Raw genomic sequence first — 16,352 nt, forward strand, 5'->3', positions numbered from 1 at the left:
ACATGCAATAGACAGTCCCTGCTCAGAGGAGCTTACTATCTAATTTAGGCAGGACAGTTCAGGGTTGAGGAGATTATGGTAAAGGAATTGATACAGTGGGTCTAGGTATCTGACACCAGTGAGTGGGAGTTAAGAGTTGAAGGCGGTTTCAAAAAAGTGGACCTTTAGCTTGGATTTGAACACTGCCAGGGATGGAGCACGACGTATTGATTCATGCAGCCTGTTCCAGGCATACAGTGCCGCAAGAAAGAAGGGATGGAGTCTGCAGTTGCAGTGAAAGAAAAGGGTACAGATAAAAGGAGTTGCCCTATGAGTGGAGATCATGAGGGGGGATCATAGGGGAAGATAAGTGAGGAGAGATATCAGGGGGGCTTCAGAGCGAGTGCACTTGTAAGTCAGCAAGAGGAGATTAAACTGTATTCGGAAATGGATGGGAAGCCAATGATGTGATTTGAGCAGAGGGGTAATGTGAGAATAGCGGCTCTCACGGAATATGAGTCGTGCAGCAGAATTTTGAACGGATTGAAGAGGCGAGAGATGGGTGGCGGGAGGCCCAAGAGAAGTACGTTGCAGCAGTCTAAGCGCGAGGTGATGAAAGCGTGGACAAGGATTTTGATAGTGTTCAGAAAGAAGAGGACAGATTTTGGTAATATTATAGAGGAGGAAGTGACAGGTTTTGGTGGCTTGTTGGATCTGAGCAGAAAAGGAGAGAGAGGAGTCAAAGATCACCCCAAGGTTGCGAGCCAACGAGACAGGGAGGAAGATAGTATTATTCACAGAAATAGATAAAGTTGAGAGGGGGGATGTGGGTTTAGGGAGAAAGATAAGGAGTTTAGTTTTAGCCATATTCAGTTTGAGATGGCGGTGAGACATCCAAGTGGCAATGTCGGACAGACAGGCTGAAATTCGGGCCTGAACTCCTGTAGAGATATCTGGCATGAAGAGATAGATCTGGGAATCATCAGCATAGAGGTGATATTGAAAACCATGAGAGGAGATCAATGTACCAAGAGAGTGGGTATGTATGGAAAAGAGGAGAGGGCCCAGGACAGAGCCTTGGGGTACGCCAATAGAGAGCAGGATGGCGGCGGAGGAGGATCCACCGTAACATACGCTGAAGGTACGACAAGAGAGATAGGAAGAGAACCAGGAGAGAGCAGAACCCTGAAATCCCAGGGAGGACGTGTCAAGAAGGAGTTGGTGATCCACAGTGTCGAAGGCAGCAGACAGATCAAGAAGAATGAGGATAGAGTAGAGTCCATTGGATTTGGCCAGGAACAGGTCGTTAGAGACTTTAGCAAGGGCAGTTTCTGTAGAGTGGAGAGGGTGAAAGCCCGATTGAAGCAGGTCAGGAATATTATGAGAAGAAAGGAAGTCCAGGCAACGGCACGTTCAAGTAGTTTGGATAGGAAGGGGAGGAGGGAGATAGGGTGGTAGTTGGAGGGGGATATAGGGTCTTGCGAGGGCTTTTTGAGGAGGGGTGTAACTACAGCATGTTTGAAGACATCAGGAGCTGTAGCAGTGGAGAGCGAAAGGTTGAGGATGTAGCAGATGGGAGGGATTACAGCGGGAGCGATGGATCCGAGTAGGAAGGTAGGAATCGGATCAGAAGAACAGGTGGTGGATCTGGAGGAGGAGAGAAGGTGAGCAGTTTCTTCTTCTGTAATGTCAGAAAAGGAAGAAAGGGTCATAAGGGTTGTTGAAGGGAAGTTGTCAGAGTGGACAGTCGGATGAGGTGGCAGGGGAGGTGACATTGTTGAGAATTCAAGGTGGATCTTGTGGATTGCCAATTACTCTTTACAACTCCCTTTCACATCAGTCAGCTATATATATATATATATATATATATATAATTTTGTTTTCCCATCCATTCTGTGTATTGATCCTTATTTATCCCTCCTTTCCTATTACAAATTGTATTTCTTCCCCCTCTTTCCCAATGTTTCCTGTCCTAATTTGTCTAGTTTGTTTTTAAATTGATGTTTAGATTTTATTTATTTTTTTATTATGTATTTTTTGTAAATGTAAATCGCTTAGTAGTTACGATAAGCGATTAATCAAATATTGAATAAAACTTGAAACTTGAAACTTGATTTTGTCACGGAAGAACTCTGCCATTATCTGGGGGAGAGTGAAGAGGGGATAGGAGGCGAAGGCATTTTGAGTAGAGAGTTGAGCGTGGTAAAGAGAAGGTGAGGGTTGTTACTAAGAGAGTTAGTTAAATGGTTGTCGTAGTCCTGTTTGGCAAGCGAGAGGGTAGATTGGAAGGACGTCAGCATGAACTGAAATGAGCGTGCGGGATTTAAGCCAAAGACGTTCAGCAACTCAGGCATAGGAGCGCAGGTAACGGATTTGGGGGGGTCAAAAATGTTGCTTTACTGATTCAAATTAGCTCTGGCATGAGAACCCAGGCTTTCACCCTATCCTGAGAAGGAGAGTAACCAATGAAATGAAGAGAAGCGCTATTCCATCCAGCCTGAGTTGAAACTAAGGATCAAAGCGAGAGAAGGTGAAGAGCATCTGCCAAGGTAAAAATTTTTCTAACATATATTCTTCTTGGGAAAAGAATATCTAAAAGGGGGGACTTAACTAAAGAGTGCAAACTAGCAAGGGATATAGTCAAGAAAGTTTAAAAATAGCTTCTTTTGTGGCACTAAAACCTGAAAGGTACCTATAATGTAAACAGTTGCTGTGATTAATCTGATTTTAAGTAACGCCTTTATGGTTCAGAACTGTGGTCTCAAACTCAAACCTTTTGCAGGGCCACATTTTGAATTTGTAGGCACTCGGAGGGCCTCAGAAAAAATAGTTACATGTCTTATTAAAGAAATGACAATTTTGCATGAGGTAAAACTCTGTATAGTTTATAAATCTCTCCTTTTACCTAAGTCATAATAATAATATTGTAATTTATAGCTAAAGAGACATATGATCAAGAAACTGTTTTAATTTACTTTTGTGATTATGATAAACATACTGAGGGCCTCAAAATATTACCTGGCGGGCCACGAGTTTGAGACCACTGGTTCAGAACATACATTCATAAACAGATAGACATGAACTCAGTAAAATGGATTAAAGTGCCAGCTAGCCTCCTAGTTTTTGCTAGGCCTGGCCCTAACCTCAAACCTGACCTAGAAACAACCCTTAAAAATCCTGATGCTCATCGGGAAACCTAGGGCTATACCTGTTTTAAGAGAAGGAATGTTTTAGATCAAGGGATTATAATATGGCTGTGAGGGGTAGAATTAAGAGCAGATCAAATATTTTATCACTGAAAAGGTGGTGGAGTGAGGAACACTCTCCTGGGGTGTAATGGTGGCTAAAACAGTAACAGAGAAGATGGGATAAAAAGAGTGAGCAAAAAGCACAATCTAGTGGAACATGTTTAACTATTTTAAGAATGAGTATTGGGGTCAACAGAATGTGGTTAATATGAAATAATCTTAAAGGACTTCTACCAGAAACACATAAACCTACATAGTTAGGTTTGGCTGGCTGCAATGAGAGAACCAATGTAGGTGGATTTGTCTGGCAGGCTGAACGTTCTATACTAACTAGAAGTCCTAGTGGAAAAGCACAACCACTAACCAGATCATTCTGGCAAGTATGCTACTGTGATGATAGAATCAAACTAGCAGCTGGGTCTGTCTGACAGAATGAAAGTTCTAAAATTAACTAGAAATTCTAGCACAGAGATGGGCAGCCAAGGCCCTTGAGGAACACAGTCCGGCTGGGTTTCCAAGATTTCCCCAATGAATATGCTTGAGATTGGTTTCCATGAACTGCTTCTCTTGTATGCAAATAGATCTCCTGCATGTTCATTGTTAGGTTGCCTTCTGGATCCAGATTTACAGGACAGGGTTCACCAGTCCTGGGTTTACCCCGTTGCAGTGGCATAGCAAGGGAGGTTGGTACCCGGGGCAGTGGTGTCCAGTGTCGCCGTGCCATGCACCTCCCCCCCTCCACTCTTTCCTACTGCGCTGTGCGCCTGCACTCTTCCCCACTGCTTGAGCGCAGCCCCGCTCCCCTCCCTCTGCAAAAAAAACAATGTAGTCTCCATCAAGGGCTACACACTTACCCCCCTTTTTACAAAACCGTAGCACGGTTTTTTAGCACCGACTATAGCGGTAACAGCTCCGAAACTACAGACCGGTGAATCTGACCTTGGTACCGGGAAAGATAGTAGAGGTGCTGATAAAGGGCCGCATCATTGAGCACCTTGACGGACATGATCTGATGAGGACCAGCCAGCAAGGCTTCAGCAAAGGAAGATCTTGCTTGACGAACTTGCTGCACTTCTTCGAGGGAGTAAACAGACAGATAGACAAGGGTGACCGGATCGACATTTAATATCTGGATATTCAGAAGACGTTCGAAAAGGTTCCGCATGAACGACTATTTTGAAAAATTGCGAGCCATGTAATCGAGGGTGAAATACTCACATGGATTAATAACTGGCTGGTGGATAGGAAGCAGAGAGTGGGGGTAAATGGACAAAGGGTCACGAGTGGAGTGCCGCAGGGTTCGGTGCTTGGACCCGTGCTCTTCAACATATTTATAAACGATCTGGAAATTGGTACAATGAGTGAGGTGATTAAATTTACAGACGATACAAAGTTATTCACAGTAGTGAAGACGTGAGAGGATTGCGAAGATCTGCAACGTGACATAAACACGCTCGAGAAATGAGCCGCGACATGGCAAATGAGGTTCAACATGGATAAGTGTAAGGTGATGCATGTTGGTAACAAAAATCTTATACACGAATACAGGATGTCTGGGGCGGTACTTGGAGAGACCCCCTAGGAAAGAGACTTGGGAGTACTGGTCGACAAGTTGATGAATCCGTCTGCGCAGCGGCGGCGGCAAAAAGGGCAAACAGAATGCTAGGAATGATTAAGAAGGAGATCACAAACAGATCGGAGAAGATTATCATGCCACTGTACCGGGCCATGGTACACCCTCACCTGGAATACTGCGTCTAGCACTGGTCGCCTTACATGAAGAAGGACACGATATTACTTAAAAGGGTCCAGAGAAGAGCGACTAAAACGGTTAAGGGGCTGAAGGAGTTGCTGTAATAATAATAATAATAATTTTATTCTACAGCTAGAGATTATAGAAACTGGGCCTCTTCTCCCTTGAAAAGAGGAAACTGAGAGGAGACATGATCGAAACATTCAAGATACTGAAGGGAATAGACTTAGTAGATAAAGACAGGTTGTTCACCCTCCAAGGTAGGGAGAACAAGAGGGCACTCTCTAAAGTTAAAAGGGGATAGATTCCATACAAATGTAAGGAAGTTCTTCTTCACTCAGAGAGTGGTGGAGAGCTAGAATGCTCTTCTGGAGTCTGTTGTAGGGGAAAACACCCTCCAGGGATTCAAGACAAAGTTAGGCAAGTTCCTGCTGAACCGGAACGTACGCAGGTAGGGCTAGTCTCATCTTGGGAACTGGTCTTTGACCTAGGGGCCGCCACGGGAGTGGACTGCTGGGCACGATGAACCACTGGTCTGACCCAGCAGCGGCAATGCTTATGTTCTCTTCCTATGCACCCTTCTAGTTTTCGCCATCACTTTTTCAACCTGTTTGGCCACCTTAAGATCATCACATACATGTCCCTCTCTTCTGTTGTGCACATAAGTTCTTCACCCCCTAAACTGTATCGTTCCTTCGGGTTTTTGCAGCCCAAATGCATGGCCTTGCATTTCTTAGCATTAAATTTTAGCTACCAAATTTCAGACCATTCTTCAAGCTTTGCTAGGTCTTTCTTCATCCGGGGTGTCTACTCTATTGCAGATTTTGGTATCATCCGCAAAGAGGCAAATCGCTTATAAAAATGTTAAAAAGAACAGGCCCAAAAACAGAACCTTGAGGCGCATCATTGGCAACATCCCTTTCCTCAGATCGATCTCCATTGATCACTACCCTCTGTCGCCTTCCACTCAACCAGTTCTTGACCCAGCCTGACACTTTAGGGCCCATCCCGAGGACACTCAGTTTATTTATTAGATGGAACACTGTCAAAGGCTTTGCAAAACTCTAGCGCACTCCCTCTATCCAATTATCTGGTCACCCAGTCAAAGAAATTGATCAGATTTGTCTGACAAGACCTACCTCTAGCGAATCCATGTTGCCTCCGGTCCACTAGATTCCAGAAACTTCACCATTCTCTCTTTTAAAAGTGTTTCCATTAATTTGCTTACCTCAGAAGTCAGACTTACTGGCCTGTAATTCCCTACGTCTTCCTTACTTCCACTTTTACTCTGTTGGGATCTTGACAGGTACTTGTGACCTCGATTGGTCACTGTTGGAAATAGGATAGTGGGCTTGATGGACCTCCAGTCTGTCACATTATGGCAGAGGTAGGGAACTCCAGTCCTCGAGAGCCGTATTCCAATCGGGTTTTCAGGATTTCCCCAATGAATCTGCATTGAAAGCAGTGCATGCAAATAGATCTCATGCAGATTCATTGGGGAAATCCTGCAATATGGCAATGCATTATGTTCCTACCAGACACCCTGTTATACTGAAGACCTGCCTTCACACATTTGTTATGTCCTGTACCCAGTCTGCTTAAACAGATCCTGCTTTTTTTTAGCTGTAAAAATATTTTAATCACAGTAATGTTTTTTCTAAAGTGTATTTTATTGGCAAACAGTGTGCAACTAAGTTGTATCCTGTCTCAGCACTTATCCACTATGACATGCAGATTTTGCTCTAAGCTACATTCACACTATTTTTTGCTAAGCTATTATAGTTATTAAAATCCTGCCTCTAAGTCAAAACTTATTTCTTGCATAATGATGTTTACTTGCTGTGTCCAAAATTAAATAAAAATACATTTCCAGACCAAGCTTGGTTTTAGGTGGAACGGTTACATTTTAAATAGGTCTTCCTTAGTCCTTGTGTTCAAGGTCACATCCTTAGTCCTTGCGACCTTGGACCAGATCTGGTTTTCACAAAACCAAAATAAGGAGAACAGTCCACCTTGTTTTATAATCCTGATGTGCTAGGGAAATCTAGCTAAGTAAATCGTGGAATAAATCTATGCAAATATATTCCTGATTATTCATTAGGGAGAGCCTGAAAATCCAACATGGGCCACAGGGATGTTGAGTTTCAGTTGAAATAGTGGAGTTGGAGTCAGAAGCAATTTTGAGTTGAGTAGATTCAGAGTGAGAAGCAATTTTAGGTGGGGTCAGAGTTGGTAAAAATGTACCAACTCTGATTCTAGCTTCAAAATAAAAACTTCCAACCTGCATTTTTTTTTTTTGTTCAGGTTCTTTGTTCAAACTTCAAATAAACATATTTTGTGGTCTATTAGGTCTAATTTTGCAATCAAATTAATCGGATTTCTACGAGCGTCAGAGCTGTTACTGCTGCAGCTGGCGCTAAAAAAACAGTACGGTTTTGTAAAAGGGGGGGTTAAATAAAAATAAAATTTAGCCTGTATCCAGAAACTGATTCATAGCTGCCTATTACTTTCAAAACTGATGGAAATTATTCTGGAGTCACATAAAGAATGACATCATCCGCATACACGGATAACTTGACCTCCATGAACAAATCCTTTAATGGAGTCTATAGTTACCAATATTAGAACATATATATCATATTATGGCTCATCATTCACATTCCTATGGGGTGTGGCTCCGGTATCTCTTGTTGCTTTGAATATTGTGCTGACACTCTCCTGTTATGATTCAATCTGCTGTATCGTATTTTTGGTTCATAGACAAGTCGACGAAAGACAAAGGCGCACGCCGACAACTGAGCGCAAGATGGAGGCGCACGCCGAAGAAAATTACAGTTTTTAGGGGCTCCGACAGGGGGGTTTTGTTGGGGAACCCCCCCAGTTTATTTAATAGATATCGCGCCGGCGTTGTGGGGGTTTGTAACCCTCCACATTTTACTGTAAACTTAACTTTTTCCCTAAAAACAGGGAAAAAGTGAAGTTTTCAGTAAAATGGGGGGGTTACAACCCCCCACAACACGGCGCGATCTCTATTAAGTAAAGTGGGGGGATTCCCCCCCACGCCCTCCCCCCCCCATCGGAGCCGTAAAAGCAGTAATTTTCTTCGGCGCACACCTCCGCGCTGCGCTCAATTGTCTGCGCGCGCCTTTGTCCCGGCGCGCTTTTGACCTGACACCGTATTGTTCGTCAACATTTTGAGATTCCTTATTTTGGGCAGCTTATTTGTATCTTGCCTTAACATTTCCTGTTCTTGCTGTATATTAAAATCAATAAAATCTTTGAACTGAAAAAAAAAATAAAATAAAATTTAGCATTACAGGAAAATACAAGGTTGTTTGAGATAATGTTCTTGTTTCAGTGTAGTCCTTCCCCTGCTTTTAAGCAATTTTAAACATATTATTATCTGAGCATTTACAGTTTAAGATCTAGATATAGAAGCAAAAGGCTGGAACAGGGCAACACACTATGTCGTAATAATGATAGCTAGGGTTAAGGTTAGGTATTGCACAAGAGAGGCTAGATGATATTTTTTTAAGTGGTGCTCTACTTTTCCTAATCACCACCTCTCCCAGAGGGGAGAAACTAGAAAACCAAATGAAATTGCCTCCCAGGGCACCCACACCAAAAAGACAGAATAAATCATTTTGTGGCAGATAAGAATCAAAGTAAATGCAAGGGAAGAAGAGAGAGAGAGAGAACACAGGAGGATATATTTGGTTTGAAAGATAGCTGGAAAGCAGCGACCACAAACGCTCGCAGTCTATGCAACAAAGTTCATGATCTGCAAGCCCTGATGTTAGAGGCAGACGTGGATATTGTTGCTATCACAGAGACATGGTTCAGTGACTCCCATGGATGGGATGCAAACATCTTTTTAGGAAGGACAGAGATGGTCATAAAGATGGAGTAGTAGCCCTCTATGTAAAGATCGATATCCAAGCGTCTGAAATGCAGGGGACCTGGAGAGAGGAAGAAGCGACATGGATCGCTCTGAAAAGAGAAGATGAAAATTATCTATGTGGGTGTATTCTACAGACCTCCGACTCGCAGCAAATTGATAAAGATTGCAGCAAAGTCATCAGAAGTGCAGTGTATTATTTGTATTTTAATCCACAAGGCCTTCTCATAGGATCCATAGGGACCCCTGAGGAAGATTGTATTGTCGAAACACGGACCATGTTGGGTCCAACGTTTCCAGTGTATTGGGTCCTAGATACTTTCAGGTGGATTATGAAGATGTTTTAATAAAGCCTACATCTTGAACATTAGTTCTCCACATAGTAACATAGTAGATGACGGCAGACAAAGACCCAAATGGTCCATCCAGTCTGCTCAACCCGACCCAACCCAAATCTTTTAAATTTTTTCTTCTTAGCTATTTCTGGTCAAGAATTCAAAGCTCTACCCGGTACTGTGCTTGGGTTCCAACTGCCGAAATCTCCATTAAAACCTACTCCAGCCCATCTATACCCTCCCAACCACTGAAGCCCTCTCCAGCCCATCCTCCCCCAAACGGCCATATACAGTCCGTGCAAGTCTGCCTAGTACTGGCCTTAGTTCAATTTTTAATATTATTTTCTGATTCTAAATCCTCTGTGTTCATCCCACGCTTCTTTGAACTCAGTCACAGTTTTACTCTCCACCACCTCTCTTGGGAGCGCATTCCAGGCATCCACCACCTTATCCATAAAGTAGAATTTTCTAACATTGCTTTGAATCTACCACCCCTCAACCTCAAATTATGTCCTCTGGAAAAGATTTTGTTCTATGTTAATACCCTTCAAGTATTTGAACATCTGAATCATATCTCCCCTGTCTCTCCTTTCCTCTAGGGCAGGGGTAGGGAACTCTGGTCGAGAGCCGTATTCCAGTTGGGTTTTCAGGATTTCCCCAATGAACATGCATGAGATTTATTTGCATGCACTGCTTTCAATGCATATTCATTGGGGAAATCCTGAAAACACGACTGGAATACGGCTTTCGAGGACCGGAGTTCCCTATCCCTGCTCTAGGATCTACATATTCAGGGCTTCCAATCTCTCCACATACGTCTTCTGGCGCAAGCCTCCTATCCACAAAGTTTCTTGTTTCTGTTGTATTTGTTATATAACATTACATGGTCTTATACCAAGTTACCTTTTAGATCATTTTGAACTTGTAGAAAACAGACATTCTTCACAATAAAAGATTGTTTATAAAAAAGATTTCTTAATAGAACCCTATCCTTTCAGGCAGGACTTTGGAAACAAAAGTTTTAGAGGTTTGATCTTAAATTCTTCTTCTTACTAGATCTTAGAAGATCATTAAAAACTTATCTGTTTGATAAATATGTATAAGAACATAAGAAGTTGCCTCCGCTGGGTCAGACCAGAGGTCCATCTCGCCCAGCAGTCCGCTCCCGCGGCGGCCCATCAGGTCCATGGCCTGTAAAGTGATTCTTTGTCTGAAACCCTTCATTCCCCTTTTCTCTTCTATCTATTAACCTTCATAGTCCTAGCTCTACCCCTCTCTGTATCCCTCAATCCCCGAGTCCTTCAGGAATTTATCCAATCCCTCTTTGAAACCACGTAATGTACTCTGTCCTATCACATCCTCCGGAAGCGCATTCTAGGGTGTCCACCACCCTCTGAGTGAAAAATAATTTCCTAGCATTGGTTCTGAACCTGTCCCCTTTCAATTTCTCCGAGTGCCCCCTTGTTCTTGTGGTTCCCAATAGGCTGAAGAATCTGTCCCTCTCCACCTTCTATATGCCTTTTATGATCTTGTATGTCTCTATCATGTCTCCTCTCAGTCTCCGCCAGTGCAAGAGATGATCTGGCACTGAATATCCAAGGCTAATTTAGCCAGCGATAATTAAAAAAAACAACAAAATAGCCCACTGCCTGCTGACAGCTGAATATTTGCTATATTTATTTTAGGTTCATTTGTCTTTTTGGTCCAATCTTGGGGCATATTTTCCAGCTTGTTACCCTCATTCATTTTAATCACTTTATTTTAATATACCTCAGAACTTTGTAACACACTCAAATCAATTATATAGGCCTTAATTACCCCCAAATTACCCACCTTAACACCTTCCAATTAAACAAATACCATAAATAGATTGTAACCTACCCTCTCTAATTGAATTCCATATGTATTTTTCATACAGTTCTTCACTGTCAGTTTAATTTCCATCCTATAAGTTCACATAGAATTTTTCTTTTTTCAACCATCTTTATTTTCTCTTCTTTATTAATTTCCAGGTACTTTAGATAGATTGTGAGCCTTCGGGACAGTAAGGGAATTTTTTAAATACCTTCTTACTTCTCATTTATAATCTTAATGTATATTTTCTACAAACCGCTTAGAACCTAACGGATGTAGCGGTATATAAGAAATAAATTACATTACATTACATTACATTAATTCAATGTTAACATGTCTTAGGGCTCCTTTTATAAAGGCACGCTAGCGGTTTAACACGCGTAATACCGCACGCAAAACCGCCGGCCGCGCTAGCCGCTACTGCTTCCTCTTGAGCAGGCGGTAGTTTTTAGACCAGCGCGGGGGTTAGCGCGTGATGAAAAGTCGCACGCGTTAACCTCGCTAGTGCGGCTTAATAAAAGGAGCCCTTAAATCAATTATGCATGCACTAAAATGTTTAAGGCATGATAACAATCCTTATTGTCCATGTCAGAAAGAAAAAGCACATAAATAAGCCGGGCCTAGACAAACATAAACATAGTAACATAGTAGATGACGGCAGATAAAGACCCAAATGGTCCATCCAGTCTGCCCAACCTGATTCAATTTAAATTTTTTTAAAAAATTTTTTTCTTCTTAGCTATTTCTGGGTAAGAATCCAAAGCTTTACCCGGTACTGTGCTTGGGTTCCAACTGCCGAAATCTCTGTTAAGACTTACTCCAGCCCATCTACACCCTCCCAGCTATTGAAGCCCTCCCCTGCCCATCCTCCTCCAGACGGCCATGCACAGACACAGACCGTGCAAGTCTGCCCAGTAACTGGCCTAGTTCAATATACCCCTCAACCTCAAATTATGTCCTCTGGTTTTACCATTTTCCTTTCTCTGGAAAAGATTTTGTTCTACAAAGTTCTAGTTGTCTGGAATTTAGGACGGATAACAGCTTGATTATGGGACAAATAATGTTCTTATTTTGATGACTGATTTTCCTGTGTTTCTCTCCAATGTGGAACATGCCACAGGAAAGGATGAAACGGAAGAAGATAGCCAAACTTGGATAGGAGCATATAACCAAATTCCACATAATAACAAATGTGAGTAGATTACTGCAAATGACACATCCGGACCAGCGTCCATACGCATGGCAGCTGTTATGTGTTCTTGTCTCTTATGCTGGGGAGGTGAGGGAACAACACAGAAATGTTTGGTTAGTGGTGTAGAAAAATGATGACAGGGAGAGAATTAACCAAGAATAAAGAATTAATGGAAAATGAATCATGGGAAAAGAGAGACTGGATCTAAAAAAAAAATAATATCCCACAGTATAACACTACCAGAAATTAAAGCTGTACCTAGAGGTTACCACTAATTAATCTGGGAACTTATCCATGGTAAGCTCTTGTTTGGCTATGCTGCAACTCATTTTATGCCTCCAGGATTTCCATAGACCCAACAGTCTGTATAAGAAACAGTGGCTTATTGTGTTTGGGAAGAAATAAAAACACACACATAAATCTGCAGTTGCTCACAGCCAACACATAATTTCCTGAATCCATCCAGCTTCCAAAGGTGGTTCATTCTCAGTCAGACCTACCTGTCATGTAGCAATAACAGGAAAGAACTGTGAGGTCTCAAAATTCCACAATATACATTGATTTCTTTCTTTTTTTTAAAAAAAAAAAATCTTTATTGATTTTCAAACGTTAACAGTGCAATACAATTAATTTAGACATAAACTCTACACAGAACGTACTTTAAATACACAAATAATTCAGAAATAAATCATTTTCTCCCCCCCTCCCTATAACCAATACAAAAAGAAGTACATATTCAATTTCAATAATATAGATAATTAAGTATAACAAACCAAAATCCTTCCCCCCCACCCACCCTGGATGTGTAAGGAAATCTAATAAAGGAAAGATACATGACAATTATTGTGACTCAATAAATGCAGTCAATGGACTCCACACCTTTTTAAATGCGAATATACACTGATTTCTGATTGTAACAAAGAAACATAATGTCCTCATTTGCCTTATGTCGAAGACCACGCACCATTTTAGTAGCCTTCCTCTATATATAGCATCTGGTGGCAAGAGAGAGTAAGCAGCCTTCCTGCCGTTTGTTTTTTTTGGGGGGAAAGGGGCACTTTGTCGGGAGGGTGGCTTTTTTCATATATATTTTTTTAATCAGGCTATTTTGCCTGCGTAATATACACAAAATATCATTTCTACTTTTTAAAAAATTGAACAAAAAAACCCAGGTCTGCAGCAGTGGGGTTTTAGAATAGTAAAACCCGATTCAAAATAGCCAAGCAATTGTTAGTGAATCAATCACTTGGCTATTTTGCATGGGGTTTTACTAATTTGATGTTTCTTTGCCTTTGGATCTTCAGACAAGGTCCTTCTCCCCATCCGTGCATATCAGCCTCTCAACTCCAAGAACATACAGCTCCTTCCAATTTCTAATCCCCAAATGTATTACTCTGCATTTCTTTGGGTGTCATTGTAGACAATACGATGAAACCTTCCGCTCAATGTGCGGCGGCAGCTAAAAACACAAACAGGATGCTGTGAATTATTAAAAAAAGGGATGGTTAACAAAACCAAGAATGTCATAATGCCCCTGTATCGCTCCATGGTGCGACCTCATTTGGAGTATTGCGTTCAATTCTGCTCTCCATATCTCAAAGAAGATATAGTGGTGTTAGAAAAGGTTCAAAGAAGAGTGACCAAGATGGTAAAGGGGATGGAACTCCTGTCGTATGAGGAAAGACCAATGTAGGCACCTAACAATTTTTTTTAATTGGTTACTTGGCACATCTAAAACAGGTCTAATTCCGGGCATCTAAGTTCCATCTGGGATATTCTGGGACAGCTTTGATTATTGCTGCCGGATGTCCAGGTCTAAGCCCACCCGATGCCCACCCATAACATGCCCCTTTGAGACCTAGGTATACAGTGGCTTAGAAGTCCTGCTGGATGCCCAGAAAGTTGGTTTTGAATATCAGCATTTGGAAGTCCCAGCTATTAGGACGTTCACAAACTGACTTAGATGGGTTTCTGGACATCTCGATGATTTGATTATGAGCCCCATAGCTAAATTATCCCATTTGAATGCTGTTCCTGAGAAAATCCTTTATAAAATCACCTCTTAAAGAATAGCTATTAATCTGCTGTTCTTGTGGCATGTACATTATTGAAAATGCAAAGAAATTAACACTATAGTACGAGAACCATAAACTTAGGGCTCCTTTTACTAAGCTGCGATAGTGTTTTTAGCGTGCGCTAGTGTTTTTAGCATGCGCTAGTGTTTTTAGCTGCGATAGTGTTTTTAGCATGCGCTAAACCCGCGCTACATGGCTAGAACTAACGCCAGCTCAATGCTGGCATTAGCGTCTAGCACGTGCGGCAATTCTGCACACGCTACACGCACGCTAAAACCGCTATCACAGCTTAGTAAAAGGAACCCTAAGTCAAAATATTTCATTTAGACCAAATTTTACTTTGCAAACTATTGGTTTATTTTTAACAAAGGTGTTTTTTTTTTTCACATAGGCACACAATGAATGAAAACTTGATAAATCAGTCCCTGTGCTGTATGCGATTCTGACTTCCTTAGTTCCTGCTCTGCATTTAATATATAAAGATGTTGTTTTATGACATCACCTTCTGATGACTGTACCTGTTTGATCGAGGGGCTCTTTTGTAAAGAATGCTGAATAAATGAGCTGTGGACAGCAATGGGAAGCAGAGATTAACAAAATCCAGATGAAGCTGCAGGCCTGTATCACTGTAAGTCAGAGGGTAGAAAGCGATGTGAAGTGTTATAAATACCCTTCCAAAAGGAGAGAAAGGAAGGACGAAGAAAGAAAAAGACCACTGACTTCCAACTTTTTCAGGAAAATTTTCTGTACTCCTGTGAAACTCAATGTTACATAAAACATTGATATCATAATTCAGACATCCAGAGCAGGACGTGCTCAATTCTGGTGCAGCTTTACGAAAAGCTCTGCCAAATGCACAGCCTTTTGTGAAATACATATAAGGAAGTGGAGGCATGCAGGTGTGTTTGCCAATATATACAACGGAAGTGCTGACACTTACATGTGGAAGCATAAATTTTGCAATTTCCATATGTAATTGGCTATGGGACACAGCATAAAGATGGGATTGATTTTTTGCAGACCTACGAATCAAAAATGAAAGGCAATTGTTAAATGACATGATAATCAGAACAGAGCTAGCGAAATGCAATATATATACTCGTACGTTGCCTGTTGGATGGTTCGTCCACACACAGTGCAGCGCTCGGACTTTTGTCGTGTGGCAGTCATGAGATCGGAAACATGGACGCTCCATTGCAAGACTTCACCATCGAAGGACAATGTGCAGTGGTGCGATTTCTTGGAGCAGAGGGAATGAAACCTGTGGAAATTCACCATCGGATATTGACAAAGCACCATGAATCAATGAAAGGTTTGTGAGCGGGTAAAAAGGTTTAAAGTAGGAAGAGCAGTTGTGACCAACGATGGCTGTACTGGTCTCCTATCAACACTGCACACAGAAGAGCACATTGACAGGATGGATGCCTTGATTAGAAAAGACCAACGGATAACAGGGTCTCAATTGGCTGCAAGTTTGGATATGGGCTATGGATCTGCATTTGCCATAATACACGATGACTTGGGATACAGGAAAGTCTGCGCATGATGGGTTCCCAAACAGCTTACTGATCTGCACACGCATCAGCGAGTGGAGGTTGCGACCCAGCTCATGAGGTGGTATGAAGAAGATCCGAGTATTCTGGAGATAATTGTCACTGGCGACGAGATATGAGTGCATCACTACGACCCAAAGAGCAAAAGACAAAGCAGCCAAAGAACTTCTCTGCAAGAATGCAGAAGCTAGTTGAACGATACAACAAATGCGTCGTCTTGCATGAGGACTATGTGGAAAAGTGATACACTTCTCCCTCCATATACCAAAACGCCACCACTAGGCAAAGAAGAACCTTTTACCTACCCCCCCACTCAAAGGCACCCAGCGCAAGAAGATATTTGACAGTCTGCTGGCGACGCATGCAGCGAAACTGGACCACACTATCTCCAACCTGCTGATAACAACAAACGACTACAAATATTTTCGCAAAGAAATCAAAACCCACCTATTCAAAAAATTTATA

At 41.9% G+C, this 16,352-nt stretch overlaps 1 long non-coding RNA gene across 1 annotated transcript; it reads left to right on the forward strand.

Annotated features, from left to right (window-relative positions):
• The first annotated feature begins 12,024 nt into the window (after positions 1–12,024).
• Positions 12,025–14,832, forward strand: LOC117363199. The gene is made up of 2 exons (XR_004539992.1): positions 12,025–12,259; positions 14,726–14,832. It is a non-coding gene; the product is annotated as an uncharacterized LOC117363199 (long non-coding RNA).
• Positions 14,833–16,352: the final 1,520 nt, after the last annotated feature.

Source organism: Geotrypetes seraphini, chromosome 6, assembly GCF_902459505.1.
Source record: "Geotrypetes seraphini chromosome 6, aGeoSer1.1, whole genome shotgun sequence".
Classification (NCBI taxonomy): domain Eukaryota; kingdom Metazoa; phylum Chordata; class Amphibia; order Gymnophiona; family Dermophiidae; genus Geotrypetes; species Geotrypetes seraphini.